Genomic DNA, 18,328 nt, shown 5'->3' on the forward strand with positions numbered 1-18,328 from the left:
CGTTTTATTTCTAATATTTATTTGTTATTTCCTACGACCTTAAAGACCCTAAGTATTGCCACATTACATAATAACCCAATTTCTGAGTTGAGCGCTAATTGGTATATTTTTATGTGTAAATTTACTTAATAGTGTAAATTAGAAGCTTTGTTTCTCCAGTGAATTGCAATTAACAGTACTTGATTATTTTTGAAAAACAGCCGTTTTCTTAGCATACCATTTCAAAGTCATCTAACTGTAATCTAAAAAAAACCATAACGTTTAAATACCTATTTTTCGTTTGGCCTCGAGCAAATAAAGTAGAATTTGATAAACAATATGCGCTAACTGTCTTCGTTTCGCCAAATCTGGAAAAGTGGCAAATCGAACGAATAACTTGTTTAAAGCAAAAACTGAATAATAAGCGCTATAAATTTGCAATTGCGAGTAGGCAAGGGGCAAATATCAGAAAGTTAGCACTTCATGAACTAACCTCTAACGAACCTTGGCAGAAGGGACACGAAATCGATAAAACTATAAATTATACAAAGAGTTCCGATGAAACAGTTTCTTTAGGTCTTCCGTTTTTCAAGATTTTTGCTGTAGAGTGTTAAGCAGACAAGCAAAAAACAACAAAAAGTCGATAAGTTTTAGACAAGGCATTTACTCGTGTAAAATTGTAATTTATAATGAGCTGCAGGAGAATGATTTATACTAAGATCAGAACTAAACAAGATGGTTTTTGGCTTTTAATTCACAGATATATTTTTGAGTTAGATAAATAATAATAAATAAAACTAAATAATAAATTTCTAAACACATACAACTTCTTAAACAGGAGTTAAACTATCAAGCGCTTTCTTCACCGAATATACTTCACAGAGGACTTGTTCTATAATTCATAAAAACTCCATTACTAACTCTTGATGACACATTTTCATCCCTTAAAATGAGGATTGAGGTATTACACAGAAAACTCACATTTAAATTTATACTTCGAAAAGAATTAGCATACAATTATGCGCACATGCCAAATAGGTATCATAAAAATACCTGTGCAACCATGAGTAGTACTCGCGGCCGTCATCAAATGTAGCTTAACAATACTACCGAGGCCTACAAATTCTAGGTGTTATTGACAATTTCACGCTTTACCAAACACAATCGCAAATATTTACAAACAATTGATTGCCGAATGGTGCTTGAGTAGAGGATATATTTACATAGAGCTGTGTAAATTGTCAAAATGTATTATGGAAGACTTACATGTAGGGATACACATTTGTATGTGTGTAGCTATCAGTAAGACTATTGAAAAAGCATTGAGTGGTTACCCAGCAGGAAAATTTTTAAAATTAGTAATAGAAGTGGGATGTTTTTTTGACAGTGACAGTTCACTCACAATGACAGGAAACGGGTAACCGTTTTACACATGAAGAACATAGAGTGCGTTAGTATATTACTGCACCCTCCCGATTTTTACCCAAGTTTGAGCAAAGAGATCGTGGGAATTTATATTTTAAAGTTTCGACTTTTTGCTCTAAAAATTATTTAGATTTTTTCTATTTCTTGTTCTTAAAATTCTTCAGACATTTTCGAGATATTCTGGTGTTGATAGAGATCGATTTTTTGGGCTCTAAGATTTTCATATTTTTTCTTCAGAAACTCAGCTGCTCTTTGGTATAATAAACGTTAACATTATCTAAGAGAAGCCAATGCTCGGATGAGCAGTTCTTCTAGATTCAGTTCCTGTGATGACAACCAGTAAAGTGTTCTGCTGGGTATGTTATTGACATATTCACAAGTCTCTATATAAAAAACACATTAACATATAAGGGTTTCCATATGTTTACGGCAATAAGCGATTGTCAGACCACAGCGATAAATGGAGCTTTACCTCAGCACCAAAATTGTTGCATGCTTCATGGAGCCCATAAGCACCTGAAAAGGGGTGAGCTATGATGACAACAAATGAGCACAAGGCAATCAGAGATGAGCAGCGGATGAGCCCGAATGAGGATGAAGTACACAAACATTTCAATATAAAAATTATTGCGGCATAAAGAAGGCTCATTAGACAACACAGACAATGTTTTCAGAGATAATATGTTACCAAATATATGAGAGAAATATTTATAATAATTTGTGAACATGTGCTAAGGATGTATGTAATATTACAGAGAGTTGCTCAAAAACAGCTGTGAGAGCACTACAATGGATAGTTAGAGAACAGAGAGCGCGAGAACGGTTTTCAAGCGCTGCCAATGTCCTTTATCGATTTTTAACAGCAGCGCAGTTGGAGTCAGCACATACAGTCGACTGCGCGGTCTGCTATTGATTATAAGCGGAAATGAAGTAAACACAACAATGCAAAAGTGCTGGATAATGAAAAGCGGCATAAAACAATATGACAGCAACCACAATAGCCGTGTCAATAATAATGCTTAAACAATGTGTGCTTAACAAAAAAATTTTATTTTCAGCAAAAATATTGTCTGGAGACAATACTAGCGAGAGTCAATGAACGTGCTAAAAAATAAAAACAACAAGAAAATTAAAGTATAAATGAAGTGCAAGAGAGCGTGGAGAGTGGGCGGAGATGCCAAACAGGCCGAAAAGTAGCAACAGACACAGGTCGGCGCTGCTATTGACGCTAACACCGCTGCTCGCAAAATAAAAAGCAATAACAACAAAAAAGATTTACTTTGAATGAGCGGCAAAAAAGAAATAAACCAAAATAAAATGCGGTCGTCTGCTGCTGCATGCGCCACATAAGATGTTAACAGAGGCGCTTACATACTAACATTCTTATAATGTAATGTTAGAGGCGAGATATAGCATAAATTAAAGCTGTTATCTGCAGTAGACGAGTGGAAATGATTTATAAAAAACAAATAATAAAATAAAAAGTAGAAAATAAACACATAAAAAGCAATATTAAAAAAAAAAAAACTTTTAATTTTTTAAAAACAAAAAAAAAACAAATTAAAATAACAAAATTAAAAATAAATTGATTTAACTATACAATAAAAAAGGTCTTATGCAACTAAAAATTTAATTCAAATTTCTTAATTTTTTAAACATGAAAATGGGAATTTACTAGTTGAAAATAATAAAAAAGGGATATTATAATAATAAAAAATAAATAAGTAAATACCAAAAAAAAAATATTTATAAATTTAATTAAATGGTATAAAATATATTATGAAAAAAATTCACTTTTTTTAAGATTTAAAAAAATTTAAAATAGTTATTGGGAATATTAACTTAAAACACGAAGAATTAAAAACACATGTATAAAAAGAATTAAAACAAACTTACACACTGAAAAAGACAGCATTCGTCAAAGAATATTGCACAATTTTGAAAACATTAGCTACTATTGTACAATATTAATATTTTAAAATATATGTTTATTAAAAAACGGCTTTAAACACAAACTAAAAACATTAATAAATTTTAATATGCTAATTCTAATATATATGCAAGTTATAATTATTTATTTATTTTATAATAAAACGTGCATTAAATCATAAGCTAAAATAAAGTAAAATAAAATAAAAATGATTAAAAAATAAATTAATTAATGAATTTTAATAAAATTAATTAAACTGAAAATACATTACATAAACAAGAAGCATTAATAGAAAATATGATAAACGTATGTACATACTTGTATTTAAGTGAAATTAAAATAATATAAATTATATAAATAAATTTAAATTCAATGTAAAAAAAATAAATAAATAAAAAAAATATAACAAAATTAAATAAAAGTGTTAAATAGAAAGATAGTAAAATAAAATGTTTAAATAAAAAAAAAAATATTTATTTTAAATACTATGTAAACCAACTAATTAATACAATGAAATAAATTATGAATAAATAAAGAACAAAAAAATAAATATATATATAAAAAATGTTAAATTTCATCAATATAAAATAATAAAAATTCACAAAATCAATAAAATGTATAATAGAAGCAAAAACTAAATTTAATTTTCTAATCTAGTATATAAGAAAAATTATGAGGAATAATATTAAAAAAACAAGGAAAAAATGTTAACTTCGGCTGCACCGAAGCTATAATACGCTTCACAGGTGCATTTTTATAGCACAGTATACTATAAAAAGGTCTTTTTTCTTAATTTTGTTCGCTCGGTTTGTAGGGCAGTTATATGATATAGTGGTCCGATCAGAACAATGTCTTAGGAGATTGCAGCGATGCTTTGGACAATAATCTATGAAAAATACAGAAAAAACATGACATGAAATAAAAATTTGTTTTAAAAAATTCCAGGCGAGGACATGAAAAAATAAATAAAGAAACTTATTTAACTTTACATATGGTTCAAATGCTACATATAGTCACCTAAAATTATAAAACAAATTATCTTAAAAAATTTAAATTTTCATTTCAAAAATTGACTTCTAATAGGGCCTGAAATTTACGAATATTTTTTTGAAATATTTGTCATATATCCTAACTGAAGTATTCTTGTTGCAAATACTAATATAGTTATGAATAGATTTTTCAGACAGTAAAACGCTATATACTGTAAACAACAATAAACAACAACAAGTTAAGTGCTACTGTAGTCCACAACTACAACCACACGGAAGTGCAGAGCAACAGCGAAAAAACTGAATGCATGCTAATATTAGACGCCACAAAGCAGCGTAATGTGCAACAGTGTACAATAACAACAATGTGTGCAGCATAATTTTAAGTAAATACGATGTGTATGTAGGTGTGTAGTTAGCCTGTGGTAAATTATAAAATGTATGCAACGGCAGAATACTACTGTTGTTCTTATCCGCAACCCGCACTCGGAAAGCGGCATAGAGCAAGAACAAGAAGAAGCGTGCACTTGCCAGCGGTTGCATGTGTCACGCGCAAACCTACAGCCAAGGCGAAGACCATAAACATACGGAAAGCGGAAACACCACGACAATGCCGTTGTCACATTGTTGTTGTACTCTTTTTGTGTGTTTTGTTTGCCGGTTCTTCACACTTTTCTTTACTTAACATTCTCTCATATTTTTTGTTTGTTTTTTTTTTGTCACTTTTTGGGCCGCAAACTCTTAATGTGACAAGTGCACACGCACCTGAGTTATGTAAGTTAGCAGTGGTATGCTGTTTTTGTTGTTACCACATAAGGTAGCATTTCTATTATTTTGGTGCCTCGTAGGCTTTCTGTACATAAATTATTAGTGCACCCAATTAGTTAATTATTGTTTTGTTAACGAAAGAAATCTTATAGACACTTTTCTTTGCACGTTTTTGAAGCTTACATAGATAGTTTACTTGCTGGAGGGATAGACATCTAGGTAATTACAATATTTTTATTTGAAAGTTAGTTATTTGACTACTTTCAATTTCATTTGAAAATTTTTTGAGCATGCTATACTATATTTTGTAACAATTTGATTAAGTGAGAACTACTCGATGGGGCTCCGACTAAATATTTTAGCTGACTCACAACCGATTTACAAATTTCAAGTTTTTTTCTTATAGAATCCCACTCTACAATACACCGAAGAGTGAATTTCTTATATCAGAAAGCTTCAGAAAATCTATATTAGTCATTTAAAAACTTCTGGTAGTCCTTATAGACCTATTTTTACAATACAAGACGCTTTTGACAACAAAGCGTTTTTGTTTCTAAGTTAGCGATTTTATTGCTATTCTTGATTCTATTTTCCTAAGAAGGATATTTTGTTAAAAACTGAGGTCCAAAGTTTTTATCTTTTCAAACTATGAAGCGGATTACTGTAACATATATCTGCCATACAAACTGACCGATGGAACTCAAGTTCTCGCATGGAAAACTTTTTGATTTAAAAAGGTATATACTTGAAATTTGGCGCGAATTATTGTCCACGGCAATAAAACAATATCCAAAAAAATGGTTTAGATCGCACCATTATAGTATTTAGCCGCTCTACAAACTAACGATTAAACTGAAGTTCTCGACGAAGACCTTTTTTATTTCACAAGTTGTCTTCACGAAATTTGGCACAGCTTATTTTCGAAGCTAACGCTACAGTCTCCGAACATATTGTTCAGTTGACACTACTATAGCGTATAACTAACATACAAACTGGCAACGCTACAATCTTCGAACAATTTGTTCAAATCCGACCACTATAGCATCTAGCTGCCATTTAAACTAACCAATCAATGTTAAGATAATAGATTTGGTTGTTTATATCGAAATTCGTAGCTAGAAAGAACTACTTATACAATTAAGAAATGTACGTATGAAGGGTATAATTTAACATGAGCCGAGAAAGTTAACAAATTTTCTTGATTGTTTTTTTTTTGTTGAAGACACTGTTTTTTAAAAATGGTTTAGAGACAGAAATTCGTTTTCTTTTTTATAACTTCCGAAAGAAATTGTTTAAATTAGGACTTTGTGCGAGCTTAAGACTATCTTAACTGCAACTCCAATTGTTCCTTCGAGTATATATTTAAAAACATCAAAATCCTTTATTCTACCAAAATCGCTTCTAAAAATTATGCAACTAACAGTCAAACTCTTTAAAAAATTAATTTAAAATTTTTAGAGCCACCTAGTCTAGTCTGGCTAAACGCCTTAAATAAAAATTATTTAATGAACACACGCATGTCTAATATACAATATTATTTTTGGAAATTTTGTATTTTTAAACACACCAATTTTTTTTTATTTTTAATCTTTCAGAAACAGTTCCGTTTCTCCTGCAAACACCATTAAATATAGATTTTCTACTTTTGCACAACACACAACCAAGTTCACTGCTTCAGTTTATGTCTGAGCGCAATGAACATAGAAAACTATTTACATGCACACATGCATACATACTTTATTGAGCGTTTTGTTTTGAACCGCTTTTCCGCCAGCAGCTTTGCACGTTTTCTCCCACAAATTCGCGTCGCACGCAAACAGCAAGCCAGCTGAAGAATGTGCCAATCGGCTGTGCTTTGCGGCGCTTTATGAAAGTAATTTCGTTAATTTCTCTTTTTTTTCGCTTTTCGCTAGTCACACACTATACACGCGCGCAACGCTCTTCAATTGCCAATGCAATAACAACAAACAAATTCACAACTTTTTATGCAAATTTCCGCACTGCTTTTAAGAAAGAATGATTTTTTGTTAACATTACAAAAACAGCACGCTGATTGACTGACTTGTCGCGGCGCACCGACTGATTAACTACTTTTTCAACAGTTCACTGGCACGACGCCGCAAAAAAAAAACTTGCCAGATAACAAATAAAATATGAAATAATAAAATTCTTCACAAAACTTTAGAAGTGATAAAACAAAAAATCTTTAAGAATTACGCGACTTTTCAGAACCATTGTTCGACATTCATTACAGATTTTTATTTTATATTCCACCTTTTCAATAATTTATTTGTTGCTTACACACGCGCACCTGTCACCATCAGCAACGGCCGCGTTGTTTGTAACTATATATATTTGTGTGTATGCATGTATGAAAACACTCACTGAACTTGAGGAGCAACGCGTTGACACGACAACAATCAGCGCTATACTTTTAACAACGAACCAACGCGGATAACGGCGAAACGAAGACTGGCCTGCATGCGCGCCCCCAAAGGTAACCAAACAGCAAAAGCCAAACCAAGTCAGCCAGCAAGGCAGCTAGCCAAAGCAAAGGCAGCAGCAGCAGCATAAATGTATTGAAAAAGCACAGCAAGCATTGCAAGGCGCACAACAGCGCTCGTTCGGCAAGCGTAGTACCGGTGTAGGCACACATGCTGTTCGTGCTGTGTTGGCGGCCGACGTCGACGCGCATGTCTGCGCTGACGCTACAGTAGCTGTTAACACGCGGACAGCATTCGGTTTGGCGCATAATGTTTGGCGTTGTGCAGTTCGATTCGTTCAGGCGCTCGATTGGGGCGTAACATGTTCGATTGCGCTGAGTCAACCTGTAGTTGGGGAAACAAGTGTTGGTGTGAGTAGTTTGAAAGGCACTGTATTATATGGCATTTTTTAATTTTAATTGTTATCAAAAATAAATTATGGTTGAAGTTGGCAGATGAATTTCTGAGACGAATTTTAAACTCGGCTTCATAAAAAAGTGTAAAAAAAATTACAAAATTATCCTTGTATTATAAAGAAATTTCGAAAAATGTATAATCAGAAGTCATTAGTGCCGTTTCAGACAGGGACGCAAAAGAGTCTCAAACCAGTTTATTGTGGGCGAGGGGACGACGAGGAAAGACGAAGGGACCGTGCCACTCGTGTTCGGGTGGCACGCTTTGTGTTCTTGTTCGTAACAGCTCGCTGCTACCCTTTTCAGCATTCCTTTTCACTTTCAAATCCTTTGAATGGTTGCAAGAGCGCTTGGTTTCAAATGAATTCGATCGCAAATTTGAGTTCTGTTATCTATTTTTGTATGTAATATGCAAATATGTATGCATAGAATAATAGAAATATTATGACAAATTGTAAATAAGGAGAAAATTAAGATATAGATTATGGAGTAAAGAAATTATGAATTTTTAATACGCAGTAAAGAAATTATGAGTTTTTAATACTTAAAGATTAGGAAATTGCTATTATAAATTTGGCCTTGAAAATATTAGTTGCGGATATTCAATACATTCTTGTGGATTAGGGAATTCCCGTCTTTAGTATTTTTTTGAAACTATTTAGCGGGTAGGTACTTGTATTATGCATATTGTTCTACCATATTCATGGTAATTCATTGCAAGCAAAATGTCTCAACATACAAATGAAATACGCAGCACGCAGTGTTGCGCGGTGTTGCGCAGTCGAACCGCACAAATATTTACGAACATTTTGTGAAAAGGAATGCAGAAAAACTAGACTCGAGTTGCTGGACTCTTTTTGGCCGTGTGAATGCCCAGAGCGACACCAAAAGAAAATTTGAAAAAAATGCGACTCTTTTGAGTCCCTGTCTGAAACGGCACTTACAACAAATTAAGCCTCAGTTTTGTTACTCACATCCAACGAATTGTAGTTTATATACTCTGACTAAAGAATAATTAAAGCCTTAAGGGGTTGGCTAAGTCGGGGATTTCCAAAACTCTCGAGTTTTTTGCTAAAAGTACATTTTAGAGGCTTAAAAACATTACTCTACCATTTTAGCCCATAGAATGGTCACTTCTGTCGTAGTACCAACCGTTCGAGTCCGCCAGTTGAGCACTTTTTAAACTCATTTTAAACGAAACTGTAGTTTTCAAATCGAAGCGACTATGGTACTCAGAGACGTATCAACTTGAATTCCGGTAAACTTGGTGTGGTTGTACGTGCTTTGTTAGCAAGTTTTTTTTGTATATTAAACCGATTCGAATTTCGAAGACTAAGACGACACTCTATCAATCGAAAATGAAGCATGGAAAGTCATTGCCTTTCGAAAAAAGTGACATTAAATAGTTTTACGTTTGATTAACTAGCAACTCTTTTAAAGTAGAAAGTCTAAATTACTGTCTAATCCAATACGCTATCTGGGCTATATGAGAGAGTTATAAGTCGACAAACTTCTCATTGGGATATTTCTACGATTCCTTCCTTATCTTAAACAGCTCTCGGAGCTATGAGTCTCGGCTGTCTTGTGCTGTTTCCATTAAGACTTCACTAGAGACATACGAACTCGATAACTAAATAAGCACGAGTCGACTTCATTCATAACAGAGTTGAATTTTCATTCCAGTGTGACTTTGAAAGTGGTTTAGGCATTACCCGAAGTCTAGAGATCAGCTGAACTGTGTTTAAAATATTCATGTGCGTCTTTGATGCATCTCAACTCTGTCTATAAGCCGAAAAAGAGCCGTTTCCCTTCACAGTTCTCAGTATAGTCAGGACTACGTTACGGCAACAGACTCGTACATTTATCTTATCAAGAATTGCGCGCTCGGCAACAATTCTCAAAACTAATGGAAAAAGCGCTTCTGCCACCACAACAAATACAACAAGAACAAGAGGCGTCTCCGGGGATACATATGTACTATCTGGAGACTTAAAAATAGTTCGCATATTATTTTGTGTATTTCACGATTGCATACCTATAATGCAATATTAACAACAATACCAACAACAATTGTACCTACAAGTGTACGCATGCGCTGAAATGAATTTCAATTGTGATTTTATGATAATATGTGTGTGTACATTTTGGTGTTGTTATTACATTTTTGTTTTGCTCCTATTTCTGCTACCAGCAGCATTGTTCTGTTGCAACAGTCTGCCATCGATGAGATGCAATTTTTCACTCTTTATCGCAAACTTTTTCTCATTCTTATTCGCGGGATTGTTTTCGCTAGTAGGGTACCTAGGCAACCGATCAGGCACACAATTTCGGTTATTTCATTTTCCTTTAGCGGCCTGCTCTACTTCCTTTGCATCTACTCGCATAGTCATATACCATTGAGCATTCAGTTTCGGCGACTCCTTGGCGCGCCGCTGAGTTTTCATTGTGACTTCAATTCGATTACAGCGCATGACTGTCACTATTGTTGTTGCTATTGTTGTTGTGGTATGATGCTGCTACTATTTTTGTGCTTTATTACCATTACGGTTCGGCTGCCGCTGCTAACTTGCTGCTGTTGCCGCACCTTCTACTCCTACGCCTGTTCTACTTTTTGTCCGCTTGAGGTTATACCCGAAGGTTACTAGCTGGAATGTAGTATTTTCATCAAACAGAGAGATACATCAACAAGAGTTACGAGTCAGGGATAGACAAATCTGCCTTTATTTTATTGCTATACTCTTAAGTCTAGCAGATATGAACCCATTGTTTATGCAGTGCTGGATCCACATAATTTATTCTCATGTCTCGTTTTATTCGAGACAAATTATAGATACAGCCCTAAATAATACAATAAATATTAGTATGAATATGAAACTGAATCAATATGTGAAAAAATTTAGACTTTGAAAACTCTGTTTATTGTTTACTGTATTCAAAGCCTCAAACCATTCTGACGAAGGAATCCATATAATATCTTTTAATCTTTCAGAAATTACACTTAGTTTATTGCGACGTCTTCGGTGAAGTGAAGGATAAAGTTTAGCAAACGGTTCATAAATATCATCATTTGTTCTCTAATTCGTTTAAAAACCATCTATATACCACTAACCAATGTCAGAATGAAAGGATCTCTCTTCTGTTACGCAGACAGGAATATTTATACTGATTTTTTTTTCCGTCGAAACAAATTTTTTCACATGCCCTTAGAGTATTCACAGCATAAGGAACCCAAGATTAAAATAACTTTAAATTTAATTTAAGATATTCTCGGTTCTAATGACCTACGACTATAGCAGGCCATGATTTCAAAGCTATAGCTGATAATATAGTTCACATGACCGAAATCCAAGCTAATCTTTAAATATTTGGTATCTCCAAAAAAAAAAAACTAGACATCTTCCTATAACAGTAGAACTAACCTTAACATTCTTAATCTACCACAACGTCGTCCAAAAAGCTAATACATTAATAACACAAAGCTTTTTCTCTTATAGTGTCTGCTTCTCAGTATTTTACGATCCAAACCGTAACTCTATTTAGGCAAGGTAATCTTACACTTATCCGCCCATATTCTTCTCTAGCATCTACGGGTGGGTACTTCAAGTTTGGAAGAAACATAATTAAAAGTACTCACGTTTCAGACACCTAAATATACCACCAAAATTAAAATTATTTTACGTATAAAACTGATGTGGATCCAAACAAGTTAATATTTCGTGGTCAATATTCCCGACTTGTCCGCACCCACCAACTTTTAAAATTTAAAAGGAACGATATAAGATACCTAGTAGGAATACTAAGAGGCCGCTGTCTAGTGGGCAGACATACCAGTAGACTATTGTACCAGCTGTTAGGAGGTAGAGAAGGAGGAAACTATTAAACATCCTCGATGCGACTGTAAGGGTCTATATAGCAAAAGCATCAGAACTATCGGTCGTGGGTTTCTAGACGACATCACGGAAGTTGCTCATATAAAACTTTTCGTACGGATGAGCTTCATCAGAAACACGTGGTATACATATACAGGGCATTGGGTACCTGAAACTAAAGAAATAGATCCATCGAAGAAACCACTTTCTATATATGAATCATTTCGAGGAGTTTTGATAAATTTCTTCCAATTTAGTTTTGAGCTTACATAATAATTGTTGGAAACATACTAAAATGCCTTAAGCGAAATACGACTCTAATTGTTGTCGGGTTAAAACAACTTCGGTTGTGTTCGAATCTTCACCACCTTACACACTATACGTTTTTGTTTTTGCTATCATAGATATCCTGCTGTTAAATCTGCTGTTCTCATTGTTATTGCAGTGCTTGCGCCGATATACCTATAGTCGAACATGTTGTTGCTGCTGTTGTTGTTCGGGTTTTTATGCAGCTTCCGAATCAATTCAATTGTTTTCGCCAATTTTACAGTATTGAATTTCTTCACTGCAATCGGCACAGCATGTTGCGCCAACCAACCGATTTTCGCATTTCATTTTGCCTGTTTTTATGATGCTCATCTATACGGTTGTTGTTGCTTTTTTTTTTGTTGATGTTGTGAACTGAATGTTGTACTGACATTATGCTAGCTGATATTCGCCTGGTTTATTTAGAGTTTACTGATTTCAGTTTCGTAATCTGCGTGTAGGCGGCAGGCTTCGAGGATTTGCCGATAAACGAAATGAAATCGAAGTGCAAGCGAAGAGGTGCAAGAAGCGAATATTGAGAAGGATTGCGAATTATTGCTATTTGAAAGGTTTGGTGGTGATAAGATGATAAGAAGTTGACTATCTGGGTGACGAAATTTATTTACACTAAAATAAAAATTTCCGGACAAATACTAGGTACACGATGCTTTTAAACCGCCTTAATCCTCTCTAATGCACTTAGTTGGGTATTCAGTGGAGACGACCCTAACTTTTTTTGAGCTCCTGCCTATCAAATGACTACAAAAAACTTAATTTCCGGTCAACTTCTTCTTTATTATATTTAGAGCACAGTCTCGAGAAAGTTCCATATTCGATATATTTAACCTTCAGCAAGATAGCTTTGTTGATAAATGAAAGAGATTTCAGAAAATTTTCGGGACTAAAGTGAAGAAAAATTTGTAACAATAACTGGAGGTAGACAACTAGTTAAAATAAACTCTCAGTGTAGAGCAATGGAATCAGCCGACTCTGTAGGAATTCTAAATGGGTAGTATTTCATACAGGAGACGATATTTCCAGGAGCAGTCACAATTCTTTTAGGAATAATATTTATTAAGAATGTATTTATAAACAAATATACTAAACGTTCGTGCCGTCGACGAGACGATGAGCATTAACCTTAGAGTCTGTTGGAATCAGTAAAAGCATTACAAAGCATGTCAGGCTTGAAACCACACTAGAACTACATTTTAGAACAGTTGCTATTTTGATTTATATGGCGACTTCAAAAGTGAAAAGCAGAAAAGAGGGTAAGAGGGTTAAGAGAGAAAGACAGAGAAAGAGAGAGAAATTGAGAGAGAGAGATATAGAAAGAGAAAGAGGAGAGAAAAAGAAAAGTAGAGAGACTATAAAGAAGAAAACACTGCTATTTTTGGCGTTATCAACATTGAGTTAGTTGTTACATATTTACTTGTATATAGCGTTAAACCCAAAAAGGCAAAATTTGTTTAGGCTGAAATTAAAAATTTGTTAGGCTGGAATCTTTCCATCGGCTAGACCCTCACCTCCTGAAAAAAAAGTTGACTACGTTCTAAGAAAAAAGATCGTATGCTTTCGGCGAAGGCTTCACCGTCTAACCACTGGCTCTTTAAAATAATAAAACCCATTCTTCATATATACGAGTATTTATTATATATTTTTTATAATTTATCGTCTTATCTTGGTTCTACAATTTAAACAGCCACTTGCCTAAGCAAAGTTTATTTAAAAAAAAAAATTAGTTCTCATGGCATTTATGTACGTGTAGTATTAGTGGACCTCTCGACATGTAATTGAGCAAATACTCATATGCTGTATATGGGTCTACATACTACACACATACACTGTATATGTACATATGTATGTGTCATTGCACTGAACTCTGCTCAACGACAACGTGTATTTATAACTATCCACGCTTTGTTATGCGCATTTATGACTTCTATTTACTTACCATTCTACGATACGGTCTTCGAAGTTCTGATAAGATTAGAACCATAGTAAATTTGTTTATTTGCTCTCTTATCACCGTTCACTTCTTAGCTCACTCTTCTGCTCGTTTTATGGCAAATTTGTTGTATATGGGTATACATAAATAACTACTTTGTGTAATATCTAGAGAGTCATATATTGGATGGAGACTTTATCTAATATTATATAGATTGTTGTGTAGTATTAATTTCATGTGCGTGGAAATGTTGTGATTAAAATTTAAGTTTTGAGTTATTCAGTTTAACTTAGCGGTTTGCCGATGTAAGACGTGCGTGTCCACTGCGAACTTCGGTTCTAGTAGCCTACGGGAGAGCGGCGGAAAAATGTGATCTCTTGGCATTATTGGGTAAGTAAATTTCGGACAACAATATAAGTAACAGTTAAACAATTTACTTTAGGGTTGTATGAAATAAAGTAGAACGGTTAGGGAGCAGATAAGAAGCACAACTGATTAGAAATTAGATATATAAATATAATATATGTATGTATATATCAAAGCAGGGTTAAAGTTCACCGTTACCTAATAAGTGAAAGATATAAAAAAATAGCGATGTATATAAAGCTAAGTAAGAGGTACTAGGAAAGTTTACACCACAAAGTTTAGTATTATATCCAATCCCTTTGCCGAAAAGTGCGGTGTTAAGCGGAATCTAACCTCTAAGTTTCGCTTATGTATGGTATAATATATGTTTGTACTATGGACATGACCCTAGTCTGCTAATTGGCCATATACAACCGCATAAATTCATTGTTATAGAAAAATCTCTCGTTTTTTAGCAAGCTATGTTAAACCAGAGAACAACTTGTTTTAAGTTCTCTGGTTAAACCACGAAGAATATCTCGAACACGAAAAAAATTCTTTTGAAGCTTCAGAACTTTTTCAAGGTTTTTTTCACTAGATAACCGTTAGGCATACATCAGCAAAAGCACTAGGAACTAAAGCAAATGATGTTATTTTATACAGTGCCTTAGACCTCTTCATTTAATTAATAGAACACAACGATTTCATTACAACCTTTCCCTGACTTCAAAAGCTATCTAATTGATTTAACTATCAAAGTCTGATTTAAAACTTTTACGAATTTGAGATTATATATTTGTTTTGTAGGATGCAGAGAACGAAAATCTGTTGTGCTAGAAAGCTAGAACTTTTCCTTCTAGAACGTTCCACTTTTTCGAGATCAAGGCTGAAATATCTTGGATCTCATGCCTTCAGACAGTCAGGAGAACTAGCGGGCATAAAAATAAAATACCAAAGCTTGTTTTCTTTAGCAGTCCAAGGGTGGTCGTTATAGCACCTAAACTATGTTAGAAAGCTGCATATTTATAAAGACTAGGTAGTATTTTAGTTAGTAGAGTCATATCTACTAAGTATTTGGATGTTAAATGTGAGGAAAATTTCGTGATTATCATCACACGGATTAGGAAAAGTAGTCTATTCAACTAAATTAGTAACAATTTGATTCGGCTTATGACAACGGAGTAAATAGGTCTGTGCCGATTTCCCACGCTTAGAAACTTTATGAGCAGTACTTTCGCCGACGAAATTATCTCATTACTTTTCTACACTAATAAGAAGAGACTCAGATAGCTCGCATAGATTATAGGGCTTACCACGTGTGACACGGGGTTTTAGAAAAATATTAATTGCAATTGAAACTAGATTCGAACTTGCATTATTTCCATTCAGAGTCTGCCACGGTAGAAGTCTTTAATAAGAATGTAACAACAGTTCCATTTCGCTACTCATAAGTCGTTAACGTGAAAGGTAATGTATATAGCTAATTTTCAATTAATGTATACACTTTTAACGCGATGCTCTTTTCTTTAGAAATTAAGTCCACATTATTAATCCACTTTTCTTTTACTCGATCATAATATATTTTTATGTAAGAGGTATTTATGATAGCTATAGCTTAAAGAATATCAGTTATTGTTTTTTATTTGGATTAAATATAAATACTTGTATGTAAGCTTTCCATACACTGGTTTTAGAGCTATAAAGCTCACTTACATTTATGAAAACTCGTTTTATGTGAAAGCTCTGTGGAAATATTATTTATTTGGCTTTATGGCATTCTATGATGTTTTATATTAACTATTCATTTTATTTCTTCTTCCAGTGATTCCCGTGATCTACCCTTGTACGCAGAAAAATGTGACAAATTTGGTGGAATCCCACACGGTTCAGATAAACCAAGCAACATCGCACCGCATGCACAGTTAAACTCAAAACAAAAATTGAATTGCTACGAAGTCGAAATAACAGTTAAGCGCCTGTTATTTTTCTTGTCTAACTCCGGTCTACATGACATTTTAAATACTTTCGAATTAATCTTCCTCCTAAAAAGTATTTAAATTTGATTGAAGGATCGAGGGTATTTTGCGCTAACAAAAATTCATAAAAAGTTGAAACATACTGAAAATCTTTTGATTTCCTTATTGCACACGATTCTATTTTATTTTCACAAACTGTAACATATCACTGAAGGATCTCAGTTTTAAAATTTCTTTACTGCATTTTGCTTTCGTGCACGATTCGGATGATTTATCGATAAATTCTGCATTAATAGGCGACAATTAATATATCCTTGCCGAAGAACGATGCAACCATTTAGCAAAAATTGGGCTTCGTAATTCAACTGCCGAAAGTAACGGTTATTGAAAAAAAATCCTTAACCTAACGTTTATATTTCTGCTAATTTTTTAAGTTTTTAAAACAAAGTAGTGTACTTGAAAAATTAACATAACTCATAAAATCCAAAAAGCTGCAATTAGCATTGCAGTAGAATCTTTAGTAAGCTTTGAAAATGGGTTTGCTGAGTAAAAAATATATTATTTCGACGATTCTGCATATATCACTTTAAAACTTTGTTAAAAAAAAAAATCTATTTTGTAAAAAAAGAAAGCTTTTTAAATTTTTAAAAGAAACACAAATTTATAAAATAATTTAACTAAGAAGTTAACGTTTATATTCCTGCACGTTGTCAAATTTTTTAAAAGAAAGTAGTGTACTTGAAAACTAAATAAAACTCTTAAAATCAAAAAGCTGTAATTAGCATTGCAGTAAAAGCTTTGGCAAACTTTTGTAACCGATTTGTGGAGCAAAGTATACTTGTATGTCGATTCTACACAAATTACTCTTTTGATACTAAATGTATGTTATTAGAAAACATTAATTTTGTAAATGAGATTTAGAAAGCTCTTAAAAGTAATTTACTTGTTGACATGAGAAATGCTTAAAAGTTAGCAGTATATGATATAATAGTGTTTTGAAAAACTATAAGCATTTTTATTAAAAAACTGTAATTAGCATTACAGCAAAAGCTTTAGAAAGCTCTTTTAATAAAAAGGTTTTGCAAGTAAATATATCTGGTCTACAATAGCACAAATACATACATGTGTGTTAAGTCTTCTGAAACTAAAACTTTTAAAAAGCTTGATGTTCCGTTTGTAAATGATTTATATTTTGAGCTGTAGGCAGCTCTGAATTAAACAAATGTATAACACATTTACTTTTAGTGCTATTTTAAAATGAAAAATTGTAATATCTTTGGATATTTGTGAATAAAAATAAATATGTAACATACCTGCGTACATATATTTGATTTTTAAATTTTTTGAATTTAGCTGCGGTCATGAAATTATGCCCTTATTAAACTTACTAAAGCATATGGAAATGTGTAGCTTTATTTTCAGTTTATTGAGCTTTTATTTAATAACATAATATTCAGTTAGTGCTAGAGCTATATTGCCGACTGTACTCTACAAACTTGAAAACTTTATATAAAAAGTATTGATGCTTACAAAAGCTCATGTCGTTATGTCGTACGAAATCCGTTCCCACTGCAGTCGGGTTTACGTAACCGGAACAGACACGGATTTTTATTCAGCCAGGACTATCAACTCGTTAGAATTCTGCCGATAGAACAATCACATAAGCAACATGGCGTATTTAATAGATGTACTCGTAGAGATTTATTTAACGAACTGTGCTACGAACTTTCAAAAATTTATAAACTTAACTTGTTTTCAGCTCTTGTCGCTTTATTATTTGCTTTCTTTCGCGAAAGTTCAGACCATTTTGGTTTCCTGTTGTGAAGAGCTTTTCATGAGTTTAGACTCAGGCACAATTTAAACTAGCACTAGATGTACACTTAAAACATATTCAATC

The 18,328-nt window shown here is 33.3% G+C and overlaps 1 protein-coding gene and 1 long non-coding RNA gene across 5 annotated transcripts in view; one reads left to right on the forward strand and one right to left on the reverse strand.

Moving 5' to 3' along the window:
- Pgant9 (polypeptide N-acetylgalactosaminyltransferase 9) overlaps positions 1 to 7,564 on the reverse strand; it is a 193,447-nt gene extending 185,883 nt beyond the window's left edge. For 3 of the 4 annotated variants that reach the window (XM_070108611.1, XM_036375290.2, XM_036375291.2), the window contains exon 1: positions 6,828 to 7,563. The gene's annotated coding sequence lies outside the window, so the exon portion shown is untranslated. Of the gene's footprint in view, positions 1 to 6,827 lie in introns of all 4 variants that reach the window. The other variant, XM_036375293.2, reaches the window with a different exon arrangement.
- Positions 7,565 to 14,283: 6,719 nt separating this feature from the next.
- Positions 14,284 to 17,751, forward strand: LOC106624692 (uncharacterized). The gene is made up of 2 exons (XR_001331052.3): positions 14,284 to 14,500; positions 16,278 to 17,751. It is a non-coding gene; the product is annotated as an uncharacterized lncRNA (long non-coding RNA).
- The last annotated feature ends 577 nt before the right edge of the window (positions 17,752 to 18,328 follow it).

Source organism: Bactrocera oleae, chromosome 4 (assembly GCF_042242935.1).
Source record: "Bactrocera oleae isolate idBacOlea1 chromosome 4, idBacOlea1, whole genome shotgun sequence".
Taxonomy (NCBI): domain Eukaryota; kingdom Metazoa; phylum Arthropoda; class Insecta; order Diptera; family Tephritidae; genus Bactrocera; species Bactrocera oleae.